This window comes from Papio anubis, chromosome 13, assembly GCF_008728515.1.
Source record: "Papio anubis isolate 15944 chromosome 13, Panubis1.0, whole genome shotgun sequence".
Lineage (NCBI taxonomy): Eukaryota > Metazoa > Chordata > Mammalia > Primates > Cercopithecidae > Papio > Papio anubis.
Genome location: NC_044988.1, coordinates 52,365,769 through 52,392,881, shown reverse-complemented (window position 1 = coordinate 52,392,881; position 27,113 = coordinate 52,365,769). Strand labels below are relative to the sequence as shown.

Genomic DNA, 27,113 nt, shown 5'->3' with positions numbered 1-27,113 from the left:
ATAATGTTGGCTGTGAGTTTGGCATGGATGGCTTTTCTTACCTTAAAGTATGTCCCTTCTATGCCAATTTTGCTGAGAGTTTTAATCAAAAAGGGATGCTGGATTTTGTCAAATGTTTTTTCAGTGTCTCTTGAGATGATTATATGATTTTTGTTTTTACTTCTGTTTATGAGGTGTATCACATTTATGGACTTGCCCATGTTAAACCAACCCTGCATTCCTGGTATGAAACCCACTTGAACATGTGTATTATCTTTTTGATATGCTGTTTGATTCAGTTAACTAGTATTTTGTCGAGTATTTTTGTATCACTGTTAATCAGGAATATTGTTATTTAGTTTTCATTTTGTTATGTTCTTTCCCGATTTTGGTATTAGGATAATAATGGTTTCATAGAATGATTTATGGAGAATTCCCTCTTTATCTTTTGGAATCATTTCAATAGGGTTGATACCAATTCTTCTTTGAATGTCTAATAAAATTTAGTTGTGATCTCACTGGTCCTGGACTTTTATTGTGGTTGACAATATTTTATTACTGTTTCAACTTCACTTCTTGTTATTGGTCCATTCAGAATTTCTATTTCTTCCTGGTTTAATCTAGGAGGTTTACATATTTCCAGGAATTTATCCATCTCCTCTAGGTTTTCTAGTTTGTGTGCATAAAGGTGTTCATAGTAGTCTTGAAAGATCTTTTGTATTTCAGTGGTATTGGCTGTAATATCTTCCATTTCTTTTCTAATTGAGCTTTGGATGTTCTATCTTCTTTTCTTAATCTTGCTAATGATCTATCAATTTTGTTTCTTTTCAAAGAAAAAGGTTATGTTTCTTTTTTTTTTTTTTTTGTATTTTTTTGTTTCAATTTCATTTAGTTCTGCTTGATCTTTGTTATTTCTTTTCTTCTGCTGGGTTTCATTTTGGTTTCTTCTCGTTTCTCTAGTTCCCCGAGGTGTGAGCTTTGATTGTCTATTTGTGTTCTTCCAGACTTTTTCATGCAGGCATTTAATGTTAGGAACTTTCCTTTTAGCACTGCTTTTCCTGTATCACAGATATTTTGATAGGTTGTGTCACTATTATCATTCAGTTTAAAGAATTTTTAAATTTCCATCTTGATTTCATTGTTGGTCCAAAAATCATTCAGGAGGAGATTATTTAATTTCCATGTATTTGTATAGTTTTGATGATTCTTTGGAGTTGATTTCCAATTTTATTCCACTGTGGTCTGAGAGAGTACTTGATATAATTTCTATTTTCTTAAAATTTGTTGAGACTTGTTTTGTGGTTTATCATATGGTCTATCTTGGAGGATGTTCTATGTGCGATGAAAAGAATGTATTTTCTGCAGTTGTTGGGTAGAATGTTCTGTAAATATCTGTTAAGTTCATTTGTTTTAGAGTATACTTTAAGTCCATTATTTCAATCTTGATGACCTGTCTAGTTCTATCAGTGGAGTACTGAAGTCCCCCATTATTATCGTGTTGCCACCTATCTCATTTCGTAGGTCCAATGGTAAATATTTTATAAATTTGGGAACTCCAGTGTTAGGGGCATATATATTTAGGACTATGATATTTTCCTGTTGGACTACTCCTTGTATCATTATATAATGTCCCTCTTTGTCTTTTTAAACTGTTGTTGCTTTAAAGTCTGTTTTGTCTGGTACAAGAATAGCTACTCCTGATCACTTTTGGTTTCCATTTGAATGGAATATCTTTTTCCACCCCGTTACCTTAAGCTTATGTAATGTAAGCCCATGTGTGTTAGATGACTCCCTTGAAGACTGCAGATACTTGGTTGGTAGATTTTTATCCATTCTGCCATTCTGTGTCTTTTAAGTGGAACACTTAGCCCATTTACATTCAACATCGGTATTGAGGTGTGAGGTAATGTTGTATTCATCATGCTAGTTATTGCCTGAATACTTTATTTTTTCATTGAGTTATTGTTTTATACATCTTGTGAGATTTCTGTTTTAAGGAGGTTCTATTTTGGTGTATTTGGAGGTTTTGTTTCAAGATTTAGAACTCCCTTTAGCATTTCTTGGCGTGATGACTTGGTAGTGGCAAGTTCTCTCAGCATTTGTCTGAAAAAGACTTTAACTCTCCTTCATTTATGAAGCTTCATTTCACTGGGTACAAAATTCTTGGCTGATAATTATTTTGTTTAAGGAGGTTAAATAGAGGACTCTAATCCCTTCTAGCTTGCAGGGTTTCTGCTGAGAAATCTTCTGTTAATCTGATAGGTTTTCCTTTATATAGAGTACCTGATGATTTTGCCTCACAGCTCTTAAGATTCTTTCCTAAATCTTGACTTTAGATAACATGATAACTATATGCCTAAGTGATGATCTTTTGGCAATGAATTTCCTGGGTATTCTTTGAGCTTCTTGTATTTGGATGTCTAGATCTCTAGCAAGGCAAGGAACATTTTCCTGGAATATTTCCTAAGATATGTTTTCCAAACTTTTAGATTTCTCTTCTTCCTCGAGAACAACAATTATTTTTAGGTTTGATTATTTAAAATAATTCTGCACTTCTTGGAGGCTTTGTTCATTTTTTAAAATTCTTTTTTCGTTGTCAGATTGAGTTAATTGAAAAGTCTTGTCTTTGAGCTCTGAAGTTCTTTCTTCTAACTGCTAGAGTCTATTGTTGAAACTTTCCAGTGTATTTTGCATTTCTCTAAGTGTGTCTTTCATTTTAGAAGTTGTGATTGTCTTTTCTTTATGATATCTATTTCTCTGGAGACTTTTTTTCTCCATATCCTGTATTTTTTGAAAAAATTTCCTTAACTTGGTTTTCACCTTTCTGTGGTGCCTCTTTGAGTGGCTTAATAATCAGCCTTCGGAATTCTTTATCTGATAATTCAGAGATTTCTTCTTGGTTTGGATCCATTGCTTGAGAGCTAGTATAATCTTTTGGGGGGTGTTATAGAAACTTGTTTTGCCATATAACCAGAATTAGTTTTTTGGTTCCTTCTCTTTTGTGTAGACTATTTCAGTGGAAAGGTCTGAAACTCAAGGTCTGCTGTTCAGATTCTTTTGTTTCACAAGGTGATCCCTTGATATGGTGCTCTCCTCCTTTCCCTAGGGATGGGGCTTCTGAAGAGACAGACTGCAGTGATTGTTATTGCCCTTCTGGGTCTAGCCATCTAATGGGATACCAGGGTCCAGGCTGATGCTGGGGAATTTCTGCAGAGTCCTGTGATATGATCCATCTTCAGGTCTCCAAGCCATGAATACCAGTACCTATTCCAGTGGGAGTGGCAGGGAAATGACGTGGACTCTGTGGTAGTCCTTTGTTGTACTTTTGTTTAGTGCACTAGTTTTCTTGAATGCTGGTTATGCTAGCAGTGAAGTTGTCACAGGAATGGGCTCAGGACCTCTAGTTAGGTTTTGTAGGCAGTGGAATTAGCTGTTGTTTTCTCCTTTTTTGGAGCAGGGTTGTTCTGAATTGCTATAATGGCCTGAGTTCGTTGGCCTCTAGGTAGGAGGTGGCACTTTCAAGACAGCACCAGCTTAAGTAGTAGAAGGGGAATAAAAGCTTGCCCTACACCAGCCAGGATGAGTACTCACGTTTCTCAGGTGATGGGTGGGGCTATAGAGCTCCCAAAAGCTTATGTCTTTTGCCTTCGGCTACCAGAATGGTAGAGAAATATTACCAGGAGGGGGCAGAATTAGGCGAGTCTGAGCTCCGACTCTCCTTGGGCAGGGTTTGCTGCAGCCACCATGGGAGATGAGGATGTGGTTGTCAAATTAATGGAGTTATGTTACCAGGGGGATTATGGCTGCCTCTGCTACATCATACAGGTCACCAGGGAAGTGGGAGAAAGCTGGCGGGGACAGGCTTCATCCTGCTCCCATGCAGCCAGCAAGACCAGTCTCACTCCCACCGTGCGCCCCCCAACCACACCAAGATTATATCCAGGCAGACGGCAAGCAGGGCTGAGATCTTGCCCCAGGCTACCAGCCTCCCCACTGAGAAAGCAACAGGGCTCTCAGGCCTTGCCCTTCTCTGCCTGCCCGCCCACCCCGCTACCCACACTGTTGGCTGTGGCTTCTGTGCTGGTGTCAGCACTTCCTGTTCATGCTCCTGGATTCTGCTCAGGAAAATTCATGCTCAGTTGAAATTATTACAAAGTTTAGCTAGGAGTTTCCTTCACCCTCTGGCCCCTCCCCAATTTCACTGGCTGCCTTCTCTTCTCCAAGGACCTCTGTGAGATAAGGCTAGGAATGGTTTCCTTGGGCTCGAGCTGGGGACCAGGAGTGCCTATGGGGCTCTTCCCACTGCTTCTTCTACTTTTATATTTCACTCATCTCTCTAAATCTGTTTCAGCTTTAAGTAAGGTTAAACCCTTCTCCTGTGATCTGGATTTTCAGATTCCCCAGTGGGGATGTGGGTTCAGAGGCAGACTTTTCCCCCTCATACTTTGGGAACTCACAGTTGTGCTGTCTCAGGGCATTTTCCGCAACAAGCCACGTCTTTCAAAGGGTCTATGAATTCTTTCAGATTTTCTAGTATGTTCCAGTGGTGGTTCTTGGAGCAGAGGTTCACAGTGTGAGTCTCCAGATGCTGTTCTGTCTATCCAAGTGGGAGCTGCATGTTAATCCTGACTCCTAGACTTCATTTTGGTCTTTTTCCTGTGTTAATAGATGAATTCTATGACATGTGAATATCTCAATAAAGCTTTTATTAAAATTATTTAAGGTGATGCCAAAAACACAGTAATCAAGATAAGAAATAGTTTAATGCAAGATTTGAAAAAATAAAAATGCAAAAACAACCCATGTTAAGCAAAATATCAAAAAGGTAAATAAAGACAGGCTGTTGTTTGCTTTATGACCTTACAGTATTGGGTGATGAAAGAGTCATTTCCAAACAGCCCTCGTTGCAGGGCAGAAAGCCATACATCCTTCTCACTGGGTATATTTATGTGGGTTGACAAAAGCACACAAACATATTAGACAATAGTGAGACTTTGCATAGTTATTTGGGGTGTGTGTGTTTGGGTGTGGGGAGAATTTTAAACTTTTTTCATTTTGTTCAAAATATGGGAGGATATTTTGATAAGTGTACATAGGGGGTGCAGGTTTTTATTCTGCTTCAGGTGCCAGTGTGGCTTGGCAAGGTAGTGGGAAGGAGCTTCTGTTGGGACCAGTGAGATAACTTAAGATGTGTTCCCCACAGCGGCCCAACTATCTGGGAGCTGAGAAGTTCAAAGGGTGATAAAAAAAAGCTAACTTACCACTTGATAGTGATATCAAGAGAGTTCTGTGTTGAGAATGGCCCACAGTCCCAAGCTTGGCAGGATAAAACATGTAATTTTTCCAGGTCCAGTTATAGATGGGAGAGAGAGAACCAAGTTGAGGCAATCTTTACTTAACCTAAGAGGGCTATTGGTAACTGGCAAAGAATGAGGGGACTCATCACTTGAGCCACTGTGTAGGATGGACTGTCAGAGAAATGTAAGTTGAAACTGGAGAGAAAAAGACATGCCGAAGGAAAAGGTTCATGTCTCATGTCAAGAGGGGTATATTTGATGGGACTCAGCAGGGAATCTCTGAAAAGCCCACCAGGGAGAGTTCGTTTTAAACATATGCCAGGTCTAGAGAACATGAAGAATGCAGCTTAAGAGAGACCAGTCCACATTTCTTACTCTTTCCCATTCTCCTAGCTCTGAAATCCTAAACTCTGAGGGCTTAGAAACCCGCACACTTCAAGGTGCGGGGAGGCAGTTTACAAGGGCTCCATAAGGAAGAAAAGTTTCACATCAAAACAATTCTGTTGCCCTTTTCCTCTGCAGACTTCTAACATAAAGTTTGTTTGGAGAGTAGATTTTTTGTTAAATCGATTTTGAATTGCTTATCTCTGGATGGGTGCAGTGGCTCAAACCTGTAATCTCAGCCCTTTGGGAGGCTGAGGTGGGCAGACTGCTTGAGTCCTGGAGTTCAAGACAAGAACCACCTGGGCAACATGGTGAAATCCCATCTCTGTTAATAAATAAATAAATAAATAAATAAATAAATAAATAAGAAATTGAATTGAATTTCTTATTTCTGAATTTTGAAAAATCTCCGGCATGTGCATTCTGATTTTTGAATTTGGTCTGGGTTGTGACAAAGTGACTTTGGAACTGACTCTTGTTTCTCAAGAGGGAGCAGAGAAGTCATGAGAATCTGCCCAAATTCCCACCTAGAGGCAGGCGGAGAAGATTATGGGAACTGAATAAATTTTAAAGGAGTGTAGGCAGAAACAAAAGTTTATTTATATTATATCTCATGAGCCTGAGTTACATAATTTATATATGAATACAAAATGAAATGTTATGCACAATTCAAAAGAGTGCAGAAGTTGAATAAGTTTTTATATGAAACCACCTTCAAGATACAATATTTTAATAAATATTAAACTGTGTATGCTATGTGCTATTAAGTAACTTAAGACTAAAACAATTATTTAAAGATTAATTTAAAAACAGAAGAATGGAGAAAAGAGGGATTGCAAACTTAAGGAAATATGAGATGGAAACAATATCATTAAAGAACTAATAATAAATTTCAAAAGCAAGGAATAATTGAGATAGTAATAGTAAATACAGATTTTTTTTTTTAAAAAAGGATGACATTAAACAACCAGCAAAAAGCTCATAGAACTGGAGAACTGACAAATTCTGTGCAATACAGCAATGTATTTTAGGTACAAAAACAACAACAACAACAACAACAACAAACCACACACACACACAGAGGAACAAATCAATGTATCCAAAGATATAATAAAAAACAAAAACAAAAACTAATGAAGAAACTTTCTCTGAAATGAAGCAAAAATTTAATCTTCAAATTGAAAAGGAACATATATTCCAAGGAAACTTGACACAAACACTCAACCCTGAGGTAAGTCATTATTTGGTTTCATATCATTCCACAGTAACATTCATAACAGAAGCCATTGGAAAATATCTAAGAAATTTTGAAGGAAAAGAAACATAATGCAATATTACAAACCTTCAAGGTATGCAAAATATCCATGTATATAAGATATAAAACTGCAATAGATAGAGCTTATAGATGTCTTCAAACATGCACCCTTCTCCACTAAAGAGAAAACCAGGTAAGTACACATTACTTGATAATGAAATCCAGCTACTTAAGAAATGACTGAAAGGTAAGAAAATGAGGAAATACATAAGGTCTTGAGTGAACATCAAATCCATTGAAAATATATTTAAATAATTATAGAATAGAATATAAATGTGTAAACCTTGGCAATATATAAATAAATATTATAAATAACAAGATCAAGAGGTGGAAGAGGGGAAAAAGAAAAGGCCAATGTCTGTTTTCTTTCAGAACAGGAAAACAATTGATGCCATAGCAATTAACATATATATATTTTAGAGCTATAATTTCAACATTTTAATGTTTTCAATAATCTCTTCTTAACTTTTAGATGGATCTCTTAAAAAATACTACATTCTGTACTAAATAAAACATTTATTTGAAGTACAGAATTCCACTCCAATTCATTTCAGCTTCATTTGGCTTCTTTCTACTTCAATACTTATTTATAAAAATAGCATGTATTATATGTTAATAATGGTTAAAAAAAGGATTTGGAGTGATTTTTTTAAACCTCTTTTTACTTTTCTGCATGACTTGAACTCATTATAATGAGCAAGTGTTATATTTACAAAATCAATAGTAATTTTTCTTTTAAAAATGAAAAAGAAAGATAAAATCAGAGAGACATTTAATTTTTTCAACAAACTGATTTTGAGCTCAATAAAGACAATGTTGTAATTTAATTATTTCTCAGACTTAAGATTTTTCTCTGCACTTGGATAGATCTCATCTCCAAATTCCAGATAAGCCCTTCCATTTGAAAATCCTTTGATTCTGTAAACATAATTTAGCATGCAGAATAAGTCCTAGTACTTAAATTACTGACTTGGCTGCTAAATAAGCAGCATAGATGTGATCCAGGGTTGGAGCCAGAGGAAATGATGAAGGTTTGAGACTAAATATTATTACATGATAATAAGAATGCAAAAAATTGCTTTTACTTTTTATAAAGCCATATTTTGATCAGTTCCTTGTGCTTATACCTGTACCCATTTCATGTGAGTTGATCACCATTTCTTCATTTGGGGTATGGAGGTCAGGTTTTTATCAATGCTTTCCTCATACACATTAAGCGTGAAAACCAATAGATACAGAACATGAACTACAGAACCACATACACTTTTTAAATGGTACATTCATACAGGCTACTGCACAGTAATTCCCTCCTCAATCTCCTTAGAATTTTCACTACATTACATGAATTTCCTAAGGTCAAAGAGCCTGACACATTTTTATTTGTATTTTGTCTTTGTGACTCCTAGAGAATAGATATTTTTACAAATACATGTTTACCATGAGAATTTGTTTACTCACTACCGAGATGTGGAAGGAAGAATAATGCCCCCCACCCAAGATGTCCACATTCTAATCCTCAGAATTTGTAAAATTTTATATGGCATAGGAGAATTAAGGTTGTAGATGGAATTAAAGTAGCCAATCAGATCAGCTAGAGATAGGGAGATTATCCTGAATTATCTGTGCAGACTCAAGGTAATCATGAGGTTCCTTATAAGTGCAAGAGGAAGGCAGGAGAGTCAGTGTCAGAGCGATGCAACATGAGATTCAACCTGCCACTTCTGGTGTCGAAGATGAAAAGGGGCCAGAAGCTAAGGAATGCGACTGCCCTCTAGAAGCTGGAAAAGGCAAGGAAATAGATTCTTCTCTATTGTTAACAGAAGACTCTTAGTCCAGTAAGACCCAATTTGAATTTCAGACCTTCAAAATTTTGTGTTGCTGAATTGCGTTGTTTTAAGCCAGAAAGTTTATGGTAGTTTGTTAGATAAGCAATAGACAATACAGTAAAGGTTAAAACGAGACACAGTGTTCTTCCCTGGACCACATTTCTGGATGTCCATGAATACAGGGTATCCCTTAGGAAAAACTTAAAGTTGCTGTCTTGGGCCACTTGTTCCCTGTCAACACCCTACTGCTCCTTCTGGGTAGCTTTGCTTCATAGAAACCATAGAATTCCAGGGCAAGGTGGCCAAATAGGAACAGTTCCAGTCTGCAGCTCCCAGTGATATCAATGCAGAAGGCAGGTGATTTCTGCAGTTCCAACTGAGAAACCCAGCTCATCTCATTGGGACTGGTTAGACTGTGAGTGTAGCCCACGGAGGTGAGCCAAAGTAGGGTGGGGGCATTGCCTCACCTAGGAAGCACAACAGGTTAGGGAACTCCCTCCTCTAGCCAAGGGAAGCCATGGGGGACTGTGCTGTAAGGAATGCTGCATTCCGGCCCAGACTACACTTTCCCCATGGCCTTCACAACCCACAGACCAGGAGTTTCCCTCAGGTGCCTACACCAACAGGGCACTGGGTTTCAAGCACAAAATTGGGCAGTTGTTTGGGCAGACACTGAGCTAGCTGCAGGAGTTTTTTCATACCCCAGTGGTGCCTGGAATGCCAATGACACAGAACCCTTCCGTCCTGTGGAGAGAGGGCAGAATACAGGGAGCCAAGTGGTCTAGCTCAGCGGATCCCAGCCTCACGGAGCCCAGCAAGCTAAGATCCACTGGCTTAAAATTCTTGTGGCCAGCACAGCAGTCTAAAATTGACCGAAGACGCTGGAGCTTGGTGGGGTAAGGGCATCTGCCATTACTAAGGCTGGAGTAGGCGGTTTTCCCCTCACAGTGTAAACAAAGCCGCTGGGAAGTTCAAACTGGGCAGAGCTCTGCAAACTTGGGAAGTTCAAACTGGGCGCTGGGAAGTTCAAACTGGGTGCTGCTCTGCAAAGATGCTGTAGTCAGACTGCCTCTCCAGATTCCTCCTCTCTGCGCAGGGCATCTCTGACAGAAACACAGCAGCCTCAGTCAGGGGTTTATAGATATAACTCCCATCTCCCGGGGATAGAGCACCTGGGGAAAGGGGCGGCTGTGGACACAGCTTTAGCAGACTTAAATGTTCCTGCCTGCAGCTCTGAAGAGAGCAGCAGATCTTCCAGCACAGAACTTGAGCTCTGCTAAGGGACAGACAGCCCCCTCAAGTGGGTCCCTGACCCCAGTGCCTCCTGACTGGGAGACACCTCCCAGCAGGGGTCGACAGACAACTCATACAGGAGAACTCTGGCTGGCATCTGGCAGGTGCCCCTCTGGGACGAAGATTCCCGAGGAAGGAACAGGGAGCAACCTTTGCTGTTCTGCAGCCTCTACTCATGATACCCAGGAAAAAGAGTCTGAAGTGGACCTCCAACAAACTCCAGCAGACTTGCAGCAGAGGTGCCTGACTGTTGGAAGGAAAACGAACAAAGCGATACCATCAACATTAAAAAAAAGGACGTCCACACAAAAATCCCATCCGAAGGTCACTAACATCAAATACCAAAGGTAGATAAATTCACGAAGATGAGGAAAACCCAGCGCAAAAAGGCTGAAAATTCCAAAAACCAGAATGCCTCTTCTCCTCCAAAGGATCACAACTTCTTGCCAGGAAGGGAACAAAACTGGATGGAGAATGAGTTTGATGAATTGACAGAAATAGCTTCGGAAGGTGGGTAATAACAAATTCCTTTGAGCTAAAGGAGCATGTTCTAACCCAATGTAAGGAAGCTAAGAACCTTGAAAAAAGGTTAGACTAATTGCTAACTAGAATAACCAGTTTAGAGAAGAACATAAATGACCTGATGTAGCTGAAAAACACAGCATGAGAACTTTGTGAAGCATACACAAGTATCAATAGTCAAATCAATCAAGCAGAAGAAAGTATATCAGAGATTGTAGATCAACTTAATGAAATGGAGTATGAAGACAAGATTAGAGAAAAAAGTAGAAAAAGAATGAACAAAGCCTCCAAGAAATATGAGACTATGTGAAAAGACCAAACCTACATTTGATTGGTGTACCTGAAAGTGATGGGGAGAATGGAACCAAGTTGGAAAACACTCTTCAGGGTATTATCCAGGAGAACTACCCCAACCCAGCAAAACAGGCCAACATTCAAATTCAGGAAATACAGAGAACACCACAAAGAAACTCCTTGGGAACAGCAACTCCAAGACACATAATTGTCAGATTCACCAAGGTTGAAATGAAGGAAAAAATGTTAAAGGTAGCCAGAGAGAAAGGTCAGGTTACCCACAAAATGAAGCCCATCAGACTAACAGTGGATCTCTCTGCAGAAACCCTACAAGCCAGAAAAGAGTGGGGGCCGACATTCAACAATCTCAAATAAATGAATTTTCAACCCAAAATTTCATATCCAGCCAAACTAAGCTTCATAAGCAAAGGAGAAATAAAATCCTTTACAGACAAGCAAATGCTGAGAGATTCTGTCACCACCAGGCCTGCTTTACAAGAGCTCCTGAAGGAAGCACTAAATATGGAAAGGAAAAACCGGTTCCAGCCACTGCAAAAATGTAACAAATTGTAAAGACCATCCACACTATGAAAAAACTGCATCAACTAACAGGCAAAATAACCAGCTAGCATCATAATGACAGTATCAAATTCACACATAATAATATTAACCTTAAATATAAATGTGATAAATGCCCCAATTAAAAGACACAGACAGGAAAATTGGATAAAGAGTCAGGACCCAATAGGCTGTATTAAAGAGACCCATCTCACGTGCAAAGACACATACAGGCTTAAATTAAAAGATGGAGGAATATTTACCAAGTAAATCGAAAGGAAATAAAAAGCAGGGGTTGTAATCTTAGTCTCTGATAAAACAGACTTTAAACCAACAAAGATCAAAAAAGACAAAGGAGGGCATTACATAATGGTAAAGAAATCAATGCAACAAGGAGAGCTAACTATCCTAAATGTATATGCACCAAATACAGGAGCAACCAGATTCATAAATCAAGTTCTTAGAGGCCTACAAAGAGACTTAGACTCCCACACAATAATAGTGGGAGACTTTAACACCCTACTATCAATATTAGACAGATCAACAAGACAGAAAATTAACAAGGATATTCAGGAGTTGAACTCAGCTCCAGACAAAGCAGACCTAATAGACATCTACAGAACTCTCCACCCCAGATAAATAGAATATTCATTCTTCTCAGTACCACATAGCACTTATTCTAAAATTGACTGTATAATTGGAGGTAAAACACTCCTCAGCAAATGCCAAATAACGGATATCATAACAAACAGTTGCTCAGATGACAGTGCAATTGAATTAGCACTCAAGATTATGAAACTCACTCAAAACCACACAACTATGTGAAAACAGAACAACCTGCTCCTAAATGACTACTGGATAAATAAAGAAATTAAGGCAGAAATAATAAGTTCTTTGAAACCAATGACAACAAAGACAAAATGTACCAGAATCTCTGGGACACAGCTAAAGCAGTGTTTTGAGGGAAATTTATAGCATTAAATGCCCACAGGACAAAGCGGGAAAGATCTAAAATTGTCACCCTAATGTCACAATTGAAAGAACTAGAAAAGCAATAGTAAACAAATTCAAAAGCTAGCAGAAGACAAGAAGTAACTAAGATCAGAGCAGAACTGGAGGAGGTAGAGAAACGAAAAACCCTTCAAAAAACAAATCAATGAATCCAGGAGCTGACTTTTTGAAAAGATTAACAAAATAGACTGCTAGCCAGACTAATGAAGAAAAGAGAGGTGAATCAAACAGACACAATAAAAAATGATAAAAGGAATATCACCACTGATCCCACAGAAATACAAACTACCATCAGAGAATACTATAAACACCTCTATGTAAATAAACTACAAAAATCTAGAAGAAATGGATAAATTCCTGGACACATACACCCTCCCAAAACTAAACCAGTAAGAAGTTGAATCCCTGAATAGATCAATAACAAGTTCTGAAATTGAGGCAGTAATTAATAGCCTACCAACCAAAAAAAGCCCAGGACCAGACAGACTCACAACCGAATTCTACCAGAGGTACAAAGAGGAACTGGTACCATTCCTTCTGAAACTATTCCAAACAACAGAAAAAGAGGGAATCCTCCATAACTCATGTTATGAGGCCAGCATCATTCTGATACCAAAGCCTGGCAGAGACACAACAAAAAAAGAAAATTTCAGGCCAATATCCCTGTTGAACATGGATGCAAAAATCCTCAAGAAATACTGGCAAACCAAATCCAGCAGTACATCAAAAAGGTTATCCACCACGATCAAGTTGGCTTCATCCCTGGGATGCAAGGCTGGTTCAACATACGCAAATCAATAAACATAATCCATCACATAAACAGAACCAATGACAAAAACCACATGATTATCTCAATAGATGCAGAAAAGGCCTTTGATAAAATTCAACAACCCTTCATCCTAAAAACTCTCAATAAACTAGGTACTGATGCAACGTATCTCAAAATAATAAGAGCTATTTATGACAAACCCACAGTCAATATCTTACTGAATGGCCAAAAACAGGAAGAATTCCTTTTGAAAACTGGCACAAGACAAGGAACCCCTCTCTCACCACTCCTATTCAATAGAGTATGGGAAGTTGTGACCAGGGCAAGCAGGCAAGAGAAAGAAATAAAAGGTATTCAAGGAAGAGAGGAAGTCAAATTGTCTTTGTAAGAAGATGACATGATTGTATATTCAGAAAGACCCATCATCTCAGCCAAAAATCTCCTTAAGCTGATAAGCAACTTCAGCAAAGTCTCAGGACACAAAATCAATGTGCAAAAATCACAAGCATTCCTATATACCAATAAAACACAGAGAGCCAAATCATGAGTGAACTCCCATTCACAACTGTTATAAAAAGAATAAAACACCTAGGAATAAAACTTACAAGGGATGTGACTGACCTCTTCAATAAGAACTACAAACCACTGCTCAAGCAAATAAGGAGGATACAAAGAAATGAAAAAACATTCCATGTTTATGGGTAGGAAGAATCAATATCATGAAAATGGCCATACTGCCCAAAATAATTTATAGATTCAATGCTATCCCCATCAATCTACCAATGACTTTCTCCACAGAACTAGAAAAACTACTTTAAATTTCAAATGGAACCAAAAAAGAGCCCATATAGCCATGACAATTCTAAGCAAAAAGAACAAAGTTGGAGGCATCATGGTACCTGACTTCAAACTATACTACAAGGCTACAGTAACCAAAACAGCATGATACTGGTACCAAAACAGATATTTACACCAGTGGAACACAACAGAGGCCTCAGAAATAACTCCACACATCTACAACCATTTGATCTTTGACAAACCTGACAAAAACAACCAATGGGGAAAGGATTCCCTATTTAATAAATGGTGTTAGGAAAACTGGCTAGCCATATGCAGAAAACTGAAACTGAACTCTTTCCTTACACCTTATGCACAAATTAACTCAAGATGGATTAAAGACTTAAACATAAGACCTAAAACCATAAAAACCCTAGAAAAGAATCTAGGCAATACCATTCACGACATAGGCATGGGCAAAGACTTCATGACTAAAACACTAAAAGCAATGGGAACATTGGCCGGGCGCGGTGGCTCACGCCTGTAATCCCAGCACTTTGGGAGGCCGAGGTGGGCGGATCACAAAGTCAGGAGATCGAGACCATGGTGAAACCCCGTCTCTACTAAAAATACAAAAAATTAGCCGGGCACAGTGGCGAGTGCCTGTAGTCTCAGCTACTCAGGAGGCTGAGACAGGAGAATGGCATGAACCCGGGAGGCGGAGCTTGCAGTGAGCCGAGATCGTGCCACTGCACTCCAGCCTGGACGACAGAGCGAGACTCCATCTCAAAAAAAAAAAAAAAAAAAAAAGCAATGGGAACAAAAGCCAAAATTGACAAATAAGAGCCAGTTAAACTAAACAGCTTTTGCACGCAAAAGGAACTATCATGAGAGTGAACAGGCAACCTACAGAATGGGAGAAAATTTTTGCAATCTATCCATCTGACAAAGGGCTAATATCTAGAATTTATAAGGAACTTCAACAAATTTACAAGAAAAACCATCAAAAAGTGGGCAAAGGATATTAACAGACACTTCTCAAAAGACATTTATGCGGCCAATAAACACAGGAGAAAAAGCTCATCTTCACTGGTCATTAGAGAAATGCAAATCAAAACCACAATGAGATACCATCTCATGCCAGTTAGATGGCAATCATTAAAAAGTCAGGAAACAAGAGATGCTGGAGAGCATGTGGAGAAATAGGAACACTTTTACACTGTTGGTGGGAGTGTAAATTAGTTCAACCACTGTGAACAACAGTGTGGCGACTCCTCAAGGATCTAGAACCAGAAATATCATTTGACCCAGCAATCCCATTACTGGGTATATACCCAAAAGATTATAAACCATTCTACTATAAAGACACATGCACACAAATGTTTACTGTAGCACTATTCACAATAGCAAAGACTTGGAACCCACCCAAATGCCTATCAATGATAGACTGGATAAAGAAAATGTGGCACATATATACCATGGAATACTATGCAGCCATAAAAAAGGATGAGTTCTTGTCCTTTACAGGGACATGGATGAGGCTGGAAACCATCTCAGCAAACTAATACAGGAACAGAAAACCAAACACCACATGTTCTCACTCATAAGTGGGAGTTGAACAATGAGAACACATGGACACAGGGAGGGGAACATCATACACTGGGGCCCGTCACGGGTTGGGAGGCCAGGGGAGGGATAGCATTAGGAGAAATACCTAACGTAGATGATGGGTTGATGGGTGCAGCAAACCACCATGGCACGTGTATACCTATGCAACAAACCTGTACGTTCTGCACATGTATCCCAGAACTTAAAGTGTAATTAAAAAAAAAAAAAAAAAAAAGCCATAGAATTCCAAAACTGAAAAAGCCTCTGCCCTTGGGATACCTGCACTGCCCTGTCTTCCAAGGACCATGCACATGGCCCACATTTCCGTCACTTCCCATCTGTTGCCATTCATTTCTGAGGCCTCAGTGGTGTGGGTGACAGCCACAATGAGACAGCCTATAGTGTACAATAAAGACAGGATGTCTGAACATAGAAACCATGCAAGAGGTTCATTATCCAAAGGATAAAACATTCCAGGGAAGGTTTCAATCTTTTTTCCTTGTGAATGGGAAGGATGTTTGGCGGGGGCGGGTAGGGGAAGAAGAGGAGCAGACTAGACACAAACACAGTTGGCAAGTAAATCCTGTAGCAAAAAATTAGCAGATATCCAGACATATAGATGGTGGTTTAATATCAGAGAAACTGAAAGGCAGTATTGAGCTCTAGGACAGGTGATGAATAGTATTTGTGAATGGGGATACCAGTGGGTTAATGTACACGAATCTAATATTCATTAGCAAAGCAAAAGGAGAAAAAGGCAGGAGACTGCATACCAGAAAATTATGGTCAGAGTAGAAAAACCTTTAGGCTGAATCAATACTAGGCTGAAAACTTCCAACATAAAGATTCATATATTGTTCTTACCCAGAGATAGGTGTCATCTAAATGTAGGGTTGCAATTAAATGCCCCCACTAGGGAATGGTATAAAGCTATATGAGCAGGCTCCAAGCTAGTCATTATTATAATTACTGTTGTTAAAACTTAATACTTCTGAGTACCATTCTCACTGAAGCCTTTATTTATTAGATAATACTGGGTGAGAGTAAATTTAACCAGATAAACTAATTGAGGCAGCACAACTCAGTACAGAAGTAACTTCTCAATCTTCCTTGGACTGCTCAGGTTTTTTTGTTTGTTTGTTTGTTTGTTTGAGATATAGTCTCGCTGTGTTGCCCAGGCTGGAGTGCAGTGGCGCTATCTCGGCTCACTGCAAGCTCTGCCTCCCGGGCTCACACTGTTCTCCTGCCTCAGCGTCCTGAGTAGATGGGACTACGGGCACCTGCCACCACACCTGGCTAATTTTTTGTATTTTTAGTAGAGATGGGGTTTCACCATGTCAGCCAGGATGGTCTCGATCTCCTGACCTTATGATCCACCTGCCTCGGCCTCCCAAAGTGCTGGGATTACAGGCGTGAGCCACCGCACCTGGCCAGACTGCTTATTTTTAACTCTTGCATACCTGAAGGCTGGAGAAGATAACATAAACCCATCAGTAACAGTAGTTTACCATAGCAAGGGATCCCATTTGAGGGGACTTTGAAAGGGGTCTTCCGACCATGAAGGAGTGGTTTGAAAAAGCTCCTTAGCATGACTCTATTATACACCACCTCCTGTCAATCCTGCATCACCAGAGGGAATCCATCTCCCTGCCCTGCTGAAATCACTGCTGTAGTTTAAAGTTGGCCTCACTGGGAATGAGAGGACCAGATTTTGAGTCCTGGCTCCACAACTAATTTGACTTAGACATTCCGGGATAATTTATGACCATCTGCAGCAGAATCACCTATTACACTCATTTAAAAATGAAAATTATCTACCCAGGTCAAAACGACTCTGACATTATTGCTCAGGGTCTCCATTTTCATAATCAGAGGTAAGAATTTAGCATTATAAAGATTGAAAACTTCATATTGTAAATGAGTTAAACGCGTTATTACTACACTTCTTTGGTTTCATTACCTGAGAAATAAGAAGTTTACACTGGAAGGTATTTATAGTCCTCCTAGTTTCTCAGAGTGGGAGAGTAGTAACAGGGAATTTGGAACCAAAAGGATATAGGTTCCACTGCGCTCGTGGCTTAAAACAATAAACATTTACTATTGCTCATGGACCCATGGGTCAGCTCTCCTGATCTTGGCTAGGCTCTCTCACATGTTTAGGAATTGGTTGGCTTCTAGGCTGGTTGGTCGCAACTGGATGGCCACAGCTAGGACAACTAGACTCTTCTCCATATGATCTCTCATGTTTTACCAGGCTACTTTAGGACCATTTACATGGTGGTACCAGGGTAACAAGGGAGAGGAAAAGTGAAGGACTCTTGAGGCCAAGGTTCCAAACTGGCATGTTGTTACTATTACCACTTTACAAAACTAGGCCAGATTCCAGGAACGCAGAGAGAGACTCCTTTCTCCTGATGGAAGAAACTGCAATCTCAGTTACAAAGGACGTACTCCTTTGTTCAAGCCTACAGCAGTGGTTTTCAAATCTTAGCTTGCATCAGAATAACCTGAAGGGCTTGCTATTAATAAAACATAGGTTGATGGGTCTACCTGAGTTTCTTATTCAGTAAGTTTTGCATGAAGCCCAATAATGTGCATTTCTAACAATTTCCCAGGTGACGATGGTGCTGGCTATGGATCACACTTTGAGAAGCATTGGTCTACAATAGAGTCTTCTACTCTATGTAAAACAAATTAAAGTTTAACATATAAGGCTGTGTTCCATGGTTCACACCTGTAATCTGACAACTTTCGGAGGCCGAGGCAGACGGTTGAGGCAGGAGGATGAGCACTTTTGTACTCTCTACAAAAAAAATTAAAAACAATTAGCCAGGTATGGTGGCATGCTACTTGGGAGGCTAAGGTGAGAGGATTAGCTGAGCCCAGGAAGTCAAAGCAATAGTGGGCTGTGACTTCACCAGTGCACTCCAGCCTGGGCAACAGAGACCCTGCCTCTTACAAAAAGAAAAAAACGAACATACATAATTTTATTTCTAAGTGCTTTATTTCTGGCATAGCTTAACATATATTATTCATGATATATTTCTCCCCTAGTAAAATATGAAATTTTAAAAATCTAAATACTTTTTAGAGGACTTTGACTTCCCCTTTTTTTCTGAAAAAAATATTCTTTTTAATATTCTACCTTAAACACATAATCAACTCTAATCAATCAGAAACCACTGAATGATTTTACTTCCTCTCTCCCCATGCCTACATTCTATCCCCCTCCATGATTAACACAATTAGGTGAGTAGGGGAAGGTCTTGTTGAATCAAATGAGAAAATTGTCTTTTATATTTTGTTAAAATTAACTAGAAACAAATTAACTAGAAATAATTGAATAACTGAAAGCTACAATCATAGTCTACTTACTTATTACACAGATGAAGTAACAGGCTCAGAGGAGTTAAGTAACTTGCACTAAAATACTAATTTTTTTTCTAATCATCTGTTTGATGTGTCATAAACATATATGACCTATATCAATAGTAATCGACCTTCTACTCTGATCTTTGTTCTCCAAGTAATGAAATATCTCTGGAGATCTTTCGTAAACTCAAAGTTAATTGTGATTTCCTGGCTCTTAGAAAATACATCCGGGTTTCTATTCTTTATTAACGAGAGAGAGAGAAGTAATTACCAGGTTCTTACCTATTTTTTAAGAACATTTCCCTGGGAAAACGGTCATTAGTTACATTATACTGTGGAAAATGAGACTTAGATAGGCAGAGATTTACCTATTATAACACACTGGAACTAGGCCTATTTATTTTAAGACCAAATTTTTTCCACTGCATCAAACAAAATGATAGATAAATATCCAGATCAGCCTATGTTAACTATCCATGATTAACTCATAATTAGCTAAATTATTTTTAGATTTGCAGTTACTGGTAGCAACGCCTATAAATGGCCTAATATTCTTTTAATTTTACGTATTTCAAAACCTTACTATTTGCCTAATATAATATTATCATAAGTAATGCTTATTAATCACTTACTGTATGCACAGCATTATACACAAACCCCGTGTTTATTATCCTACTTAATATTCATAACTCTCTAAGAGACATACTATTTTTATATTCATTTAACAGATACAAAACAGACTGAAATGATTAAAGAAACACTCAAATCACACAGCTAGTAAGTAGTAAGGTTGGAGCTCAAATAAAATTCGGTTTGATTCAAAGTCTTACTATCGTGTCCGTGGCACTATTGTGTCTTGCTACTTGTACATTTTTTTTTAATCAACTAAAGTGATAGTACTACAAAAATAGCTTTGAATCAATTGAACACTGAGTCTTTTTCAGAATAAGAAATTTATGACAGAATGGAAGGGGAAAGGTGAAAAAGAAACATCTGGTTTATTCAAAGAAATTAAACTGAAAATAGCTATGAGACTGACATGTTTAGCTAACACATGTGACCAAGTGTGTGGGCCTCCAAAGCAGTCCCTTAGGAAGATATATCTTTATGTGAAGGATGCCATCCTTGCTATAATACATTTCAGACATGTTTTAGGTCTTATTATTTTGCGTATATACCTACTTTTTTGTAACAGCAATGAAAAATCCTGTAGTATCTAGTTTTTAAGTGATTGCTCACTTAATTTACTTGATTTGATTCTGAACAACGTTTTAGGTATTATCCTAGATTAAATCCAATCTTCAGAGAACATACTATTGCCACATTGCTGACATTCTCCTAAATTGTGATTCCCATTGTAAACATGACTCCTAAAGAGGACATTTTAAATTGTGTAGAAACCAGTCGCGGTGGGTCATGCCTATAATCCCAGCACTTTGGGAGGCTGAGAATGGACGATAGATTGAGGCCAGGAGTCTGGGGTTACAGTGAGTTATGATCGCACCATTGCACTCTAGTTTGAGCAACAGAGCAAGACCTTATATTACCAAAAAAAAAAAAAAAAAAATTGTATGGAGCTATGGCAGCAAACTAGGATCATCAATTAAATATTTATCATTTTCCAAAGTAAATATTCTAAATATTTCAATATATTCAAAATAAATACATCCCAGTATGTTTATTTGAAAACAAAAGCAAAAATATATTATGAAAGGAAAGATAAAAGATATTTAGACAATATAAATGTTAGGTTCAGTCTCTTTTAGTACAATTATGGGACTTCCTCAAAAAGAATTGTCAGTTGTGGGACTTTAAAAAAAAAAAAAAAGGTCCTTACAAACCCACTCCAGGTTCAATAATTTGAGCAGATCATCCAAACTCAAAATGGTGACCTAGTCATAGGTGCATGGGCGGACTCTCAGAAGAGTTTTTTTTACCTGAAATTCTTCAAAATGACTGACATTCAGGGTCATATAATCAAGGCAGATTTTATTTAAAAGCAGAAAACCACAACAATCATGGCAGACATGTCAGTATCATAATATTCGGAACATTCAGCTAACTATGGCTTAACTAAAGAGCAGCTTATTTTTTCATATACAATAAGATGTCTAAAGGTCAACAGTCCAGGACTAATTCAGCAAGTCAAGTTTGCTTTCAGAAACCTGGGTTCTTCCTATCTTCCTTCACTATCTTTCAGAGATTGGTCTTCAACTGGTCCATAACTGCAAAATGGTTGCTCTAGCTCCAGATATCACATATATCACATAGGAAGAAGCAGGTAGGACAAATGCAGCAAAAAGTGGTGGCAGTTGTCACTATTAGTCTTTAATCAGGAAAACAAAAGCATTTTCAGAAGGTTCCTTAGCAAATATGTATTTACATTTTTTCTTTCTTTGAGACAGAGTCTCACTCTGTTGCCTGGGCTGGGGTACAGTGGTGTGATCTCAGCACATTACAACCTCTGCCTCCTGGGTTCAAGCAATTTTCCTGTCTCAGCCTCCCAAGTAGCTGGGATTACAGGTACGCACCACCATGCCCAGCTAATTTTTGTATTTTTTAGTAGAGATGGGTTTTTGCCATGTTGGCCAGGTTGGTCTTGAACTCCTGACCTCAGGTGATCTGCCCACCTCGGCCTCCCAAAATGCTGGGATTACAGGCATCAGCCACCACCCCTAGCCGTATTTACATTTAGTTTGCCATAACTATGTCAAACAGCCACTACTAGATGCAAAGAAAACTGGGAAATGAAATATTTAAATTTCCAGTCTCTAAGTTAGAAAAAGACAAGGAGGGAGGAGGTTAAGAATTAACATCCAGTGAGGCAAATTACAATATCTGTCTCAATGGGACTGACATTTTACTAGGCAGTATGTTTTTACACTTTGTATCATTAAATCATCACAACTGTAGAAGCTGGTCCTTGTTCTTTTAACTTTACTAAAGAAGGAAGTGTGATCCAGAGTCATTAAGAGAATTATACAAGTCACCCAGTTTATAAGCATTGGAACCAATTTCTATATGACTCTAGAAACTGCTGTCTAACTTGGGTAAAGAAATCTTAACAGCACGCAAACAAATGCTTTCTGAAAGACGAAGTATTGAACTTGCTTTTCAAAGGCAGCATGCAAGACAATCTTTAAAATCCTTACTGAATTCTTGGACATGATCTTGTTCTTACATGTAGCAGAACTTGTTGAGAACTTTCTAAAAGGATAGCCAAGGTCGCTTGGGATGAACAACTGTATTCCATTAGTCACTGAAGCCCTTATATGACTTTCAACATTCACCCACTAGTAGGAGATTTATAGACAGTGAGTTACTTATTTAATACTTAGCTTATATATTTTCCAGACTTGGTTTGCTTGTATTGATTGCAATGTAGTCCTTGATGTATGCCAAAGAAACTCTTTTGCCCTCAAATTTTTCCTGCCATAGATAATGCAGAGCCTGAAATATATCACATCTATAATCCCATTAACAAAAATAGGAAATAGAACGTATTACCGTGTTCAGATATTAAACATCTTTTCCAAGTGGTACTAACACTGTCATATAGGTTATTATGGAAGAGGCTAGAAACTTTTGGTAGGACAAACATTTTTGCAGGACAGTAGTTTTTAAAAAACATATCTAAAGTGTTTTGGGGGGCTTAATATCTTTACCTCCCAGAAAAAAATGTATTTACATTTAACTGTATAATTCTGGCCAATTTGGTACAACTGTGTTCCACACTTGGCTGAAGTTCTCCTTATTAAAGCTGAGTGAGTTGGTAAGTCTTAATAATCTCCAATGGTATTAACTTTTCCCAGGTGCAATCTTATGTATCACAAGGTTAATACATTTGGTGCATAAACTTATGGGAGCTGTTTTTATACATCTTAAAATTTTCATTTGTTAAAAGCCCGGTTTCTAAATTTATGGTTCAATTACTTAAGTCTGTTTTTCAAAGTTTAAAGAAAATATCTTTCTTCCATTAGTTAGCATTCCCATTCCTTCCATTTTCCCTGACTAAATAAAGTTCAAGGTTAGAGAAGTAGACAAGAACAGAGAAAAATGAACTTAGTAAAGTGGCTATCTTCCAGGATGCCTACCACCATCATTGAAAAGTCCATTGTAAACAAACAAACTTACCCGGCCAGCTAATGAGCTACTTTTTCAAAAATATCCTAGTAGTTTTCAATCAAGATGACATATTCCAAGAAAAGTATTTAGTATCTTGCCCACCTAGGTTTTAAAGAAATGGAGAACTTTAATAATAAACTTTTGTTATGATTACAATTAATAACATATTACAAAATCAATTAACTCTCTCCACTCCCAACTATTTTATACTTATCTTTTTTCATTATGCAACTTTATTACTAAAACAATGTAAGAGGAAATGTTTGGACAGTTTTCAGATGCCCTTACAAAGAACTATTTACATAAAAACAATTATTTTGCTAATTTCATACAATTATACATCATATATAATTATCTGTAATTCTTATTTTTACTCATTAAGTTATATCACTAAGGACTTCTTTTAGGCAAGCTTAAGTTGGTGTTACTGTTAGTAAATTAATTAATTAGTCAATTAATTTAGATTTCTCACTAATTCCAACTGGCCTTCTCTTGCCCCCTACCCTTTCCTTTATATTTAATTCTAGGAAATATGCGAACAGAAGTCTGGTACTACCTTCAAAACATACAATTGTAAAAAGGTGGGAAAAGCAATTGGTTAAAAAATAAATAAATAAATGAGAGGACACTTCTGAGGCCTTGCAGGTTTATGACCTGAAAGAACCACTGAGGTCAACAACACAGTGTTCCTTTCCTTTGCTGAAAGCTTTCTGACAAGGTCTCTCCTTCCCATCTATTAAAAGCGGTTTCTTATTAGAGGCAATTAAGAGCTAAAGGTTCTTTTGCCTTCCCCATGGATCAGAAGCTCTTTGAGGAGTGGCATAAAATCTTTAGTGCTATCCCATGGCCTAGAGCAGGCTGCACAACCTACACAAATTTTAACTGATTAATAAATGGCCAACATAAAAAGGGAGAGATGCTTCATTAGACATAAATACCCTGTTTACTCTATGCTTCTTGCTTTCTCTTACTGCTATAAGACATCAATGATAAAAACATAGAAGTCTATTGCACAGAGTCAGAGAAGTGGTGCTCCATAAACTCTAATAAACATAAATGGCATCCACGCGGTTCTGCAGAAATCGCTCAGGATGTCTGGAAGGTGCTCTGTAGCCACATGAAGAGCGTACAGCATCATAGTTAAGTTGGAAACGGGAGGCTGAATGTAAAATAAGTATACTTGTCCACATAGGGAAATAAGTAAGCCTTTCCTATAGCAGAAAAACCGATGCCTGTGAACTAGGTTCTTGGGACCATTAACAAAACTGAAAGGGGGTAAAATGTCAATGGGGTGGTGTCAGTGAAACAAAGATCCAAGGCTCCCCTTAAAGTGGGGGGGGGGGGAAGGAGAGTTTTTTTTTTTTGTTTTTGCCTCCCTGGGGCAGCATGGCTAGCACAGGCAAGACTGGAGACGGGAGACGTGAGACGTGAAGAGATGGAGTGAGACATGAAGAGACTGGAGACGTGAGACGTGAAGAGATGGAGTGACGTGAAGAATGGAGTGAGACGTGAAGAGGATGTCGGGTCCGGAGAGAAAGGGAAGAGAGAGAGAGGCGGGGGTCTAGTCCCCAACGTGGTGACTAAGCTGCGCACCTGTGGGGCCGACGCTCTGAAGCGGGACGGGGGTGTTGGTCCAAAGGGGGACCCAATGGCCGGGGGAAGGAGCCCTCGCCCGACTAGAGAGTCTCCGACCCTGACACTCCCTGGCAGCCCTCCCGGGTGGGTCAGACTTTCTTTCGGTCTGGTTGCAGAGTTCTTCCCCAACTGGCTGCGCGCTGCCTGGATGCAGAACTTACTCCTGCAATCTCGGCCCCAGCCGGCGCCTCTAGGGCTGGTTTTATTTTGCCCTTCTCACCGTGCAGCCCGCCCCCGACACCGTCCCGGGCACTGGGAGGAGCGCGGCGCACGTGCAGGCGGCGTCCCGCGCCTCACGAGCAGCGCTGAGTAGGCTACGCGTGTTGACCGGCAGTTGCAAACTATTGGCCGGTTAACGTCCCGCTCGCTCCTCCACCCAACTCCACCCCGTTCTTCTCGCCCCTTCCGCCTTCGTTTTTCGATTATTAGCATCTTCTTCCTTAAGTGTTTGGATAAATTCGCCGTCCGTAATCGGTTCAGTTGGAAATTACCCGATGGTTTTCGTACTTTTTTGAACGCTGACTGCAGAAAATGGCATAGGGAGGTGGGGGAAGAGGGAGGAAAGTGTGTGTGCGTGTGTGTGTGTGTGCGCGCGCGAGTGACAGGGGACAGAGACAAGAGATGGGGGGGAGAGAGAAGAGAGAGAGAGAGAGACCCCGAGACCTGAGGGGAGGGCAGGGGGCTTCCCTCTCCTGGAGGACGGACAGAATGATACATACTGTCGTTAACAGTGTTGACCCACCCAGACCCCACCCTTCGGTTGCATCCATCATACAGTCATTACAAAGAGGTAGCGCTGTCACACTGCTTGCCCTGCTCCTGGGGCTCTCGGCTGGCTTAATGAGGTGCACCCAGCCGAGGCTATTGTGCAGCTCGAAAGAGGCAGGAACGAGACGGCAACGATCCTAGCAGCTGCTCGCAGCAGCCTCGGCTGCAGCAGCCTCGCAGCAGCAGCCAACCCCAGACCTCAAGTGGATGAATGCCTCTGGAAGTGTTTTCTTGGAGGAACCCATCAGGCAGTGGAAGACTGTGGCAGGGCAAGTGAACTTAGATGGGGATTTCCTCTCCTGCAGTTGAGCTGGCTGGAGGCAAGTGCAGTCACTCGGGTAATCGCGGGGATGCTGGGGGCGGGGGTGGTGGTGGTGGTGGTTTTAAGCCAGTCCACGGTCAAAAGGCGGCTTGGATCAATTTCCCCTCCAACCACTCAACTCGCCCCTTTACCTTTTGTTTTGTTAGTTTGGCTTTTCCCACCCCCACCCCCTCCCCGGTGTGTTCTGAACCGTGCTTCTTGCTCTGGGGTTTGATTGTGCATTTAAATGTAATTCTGATTGGTGAATGTTCTCTCCTTTTTGTTGTGATTACTAGAGATACTTTAGTCCTGCCTTCCCAGTTCTGCGCCCAGCACAAGCAGTTTTGAAAATTTAAGTGCAAAAAGCATGACAAAGCAATATGAGGTTGCCGTGGTAAGTGAACTTTTAAACCGAAAATTACCATTTCTTCTCGTCTGCTCGGTCTGTGGGTGGTTTGAAGGGGAATCCTCACACACAAAGGGTTGGGGGCTGGGAGGAGGGGGTGGTTAAACAACAACAAAAAGAAACCCGTAGAAACCAGTAGTGCTAATTTTGTTTTTCTCTCTACTATGGTCAGTGGAGAAGTTCTATATTTATATGTTTGATACTCTTGGGATGGTCATAGGTAAAGTGGGTGAGAGTTGGCAGTCAGCAGGGGAGAGGTGCAGGGAAGGAAGGCGAAGGGAACTAGGTTATTGTCTGATTTCAAAAGAACTTAGTAGCTCTGACTTCCTGAACTCGGCACATCAGCTGGGTCATTCCTGATCAAAATCCTGAAGAAGAAAAGAAACAATGGGGTCATCCTCAGCCACTACAACTATCTCTGTGTACTCTCCTGCAGTTAGACCATTCTTCCTCACACTTCCTCAGGTAGCAACATTTGAAGTCATTATTCTTAGACAAATTTTAAATACTAAATGATGATGAAATAATACATTTGCAAAGTTGTGGTCTTAAAAGATTTGAGACTAGAGAAAGGAATTGCTTATTAACCCTTCTTCCCACTGCCCTTTCCTCTCCTCTCCTCCCTCTTCCCATTCATCCCACTTTTTAAAGTGTACAGATTCATTTAAGAGTCCTTCTTCAGCATCCGTTCCTAATCCCTTTTGTCTTTAATGGGAGGTATATTCCAGGGATGGACTTCCGTGTTTTGCCCCTTTATCTCATTCATTTTCCAAGAATAGGTATCCAACACAGTATTTGTGACAATGTAAACAATTCCAAGTTTGGTAAAAGACAACCTTTGCTCTGGAGAATTCTACATTGTTTGGCCTATTC

At 39.5% G+C, this 27,113-nt stretch overlaps 1 long non-coding RNA gene across 2 annotated transcripts in view; it reads right to left on the bottom strand.

Annotated features, from left to right (window-relative positions):
- The window catches only part of LOC103878286, a 103,400-nt gene extending 78,083 nt beyond the window's left edge, over positions 1 to 25,317 (bottom strand). The window contains exons 1-3 of one of the 2 annotated variants that reach the window (XR_638408.4): positions 24,927 to 25,317; positions 23,140 to 23,232; positions 4,437 to 4,635 (exon numbers count right to left, since the gene is read on the bottom strand). This is a non-coding gene — a long non-coding RNA (uncharacterized LOC103878286). The remainder of the gene's footprint in view (positions 1 to 4,436; positions 4,636 to 23,139; positions 23,233 to 24,926) is intronic. The other variant, XR_001895810.3, reaches the window with a different exon arrangement.
- Positions 25,318 to 27,113: the final 1,796 nt, after the last annotated feature.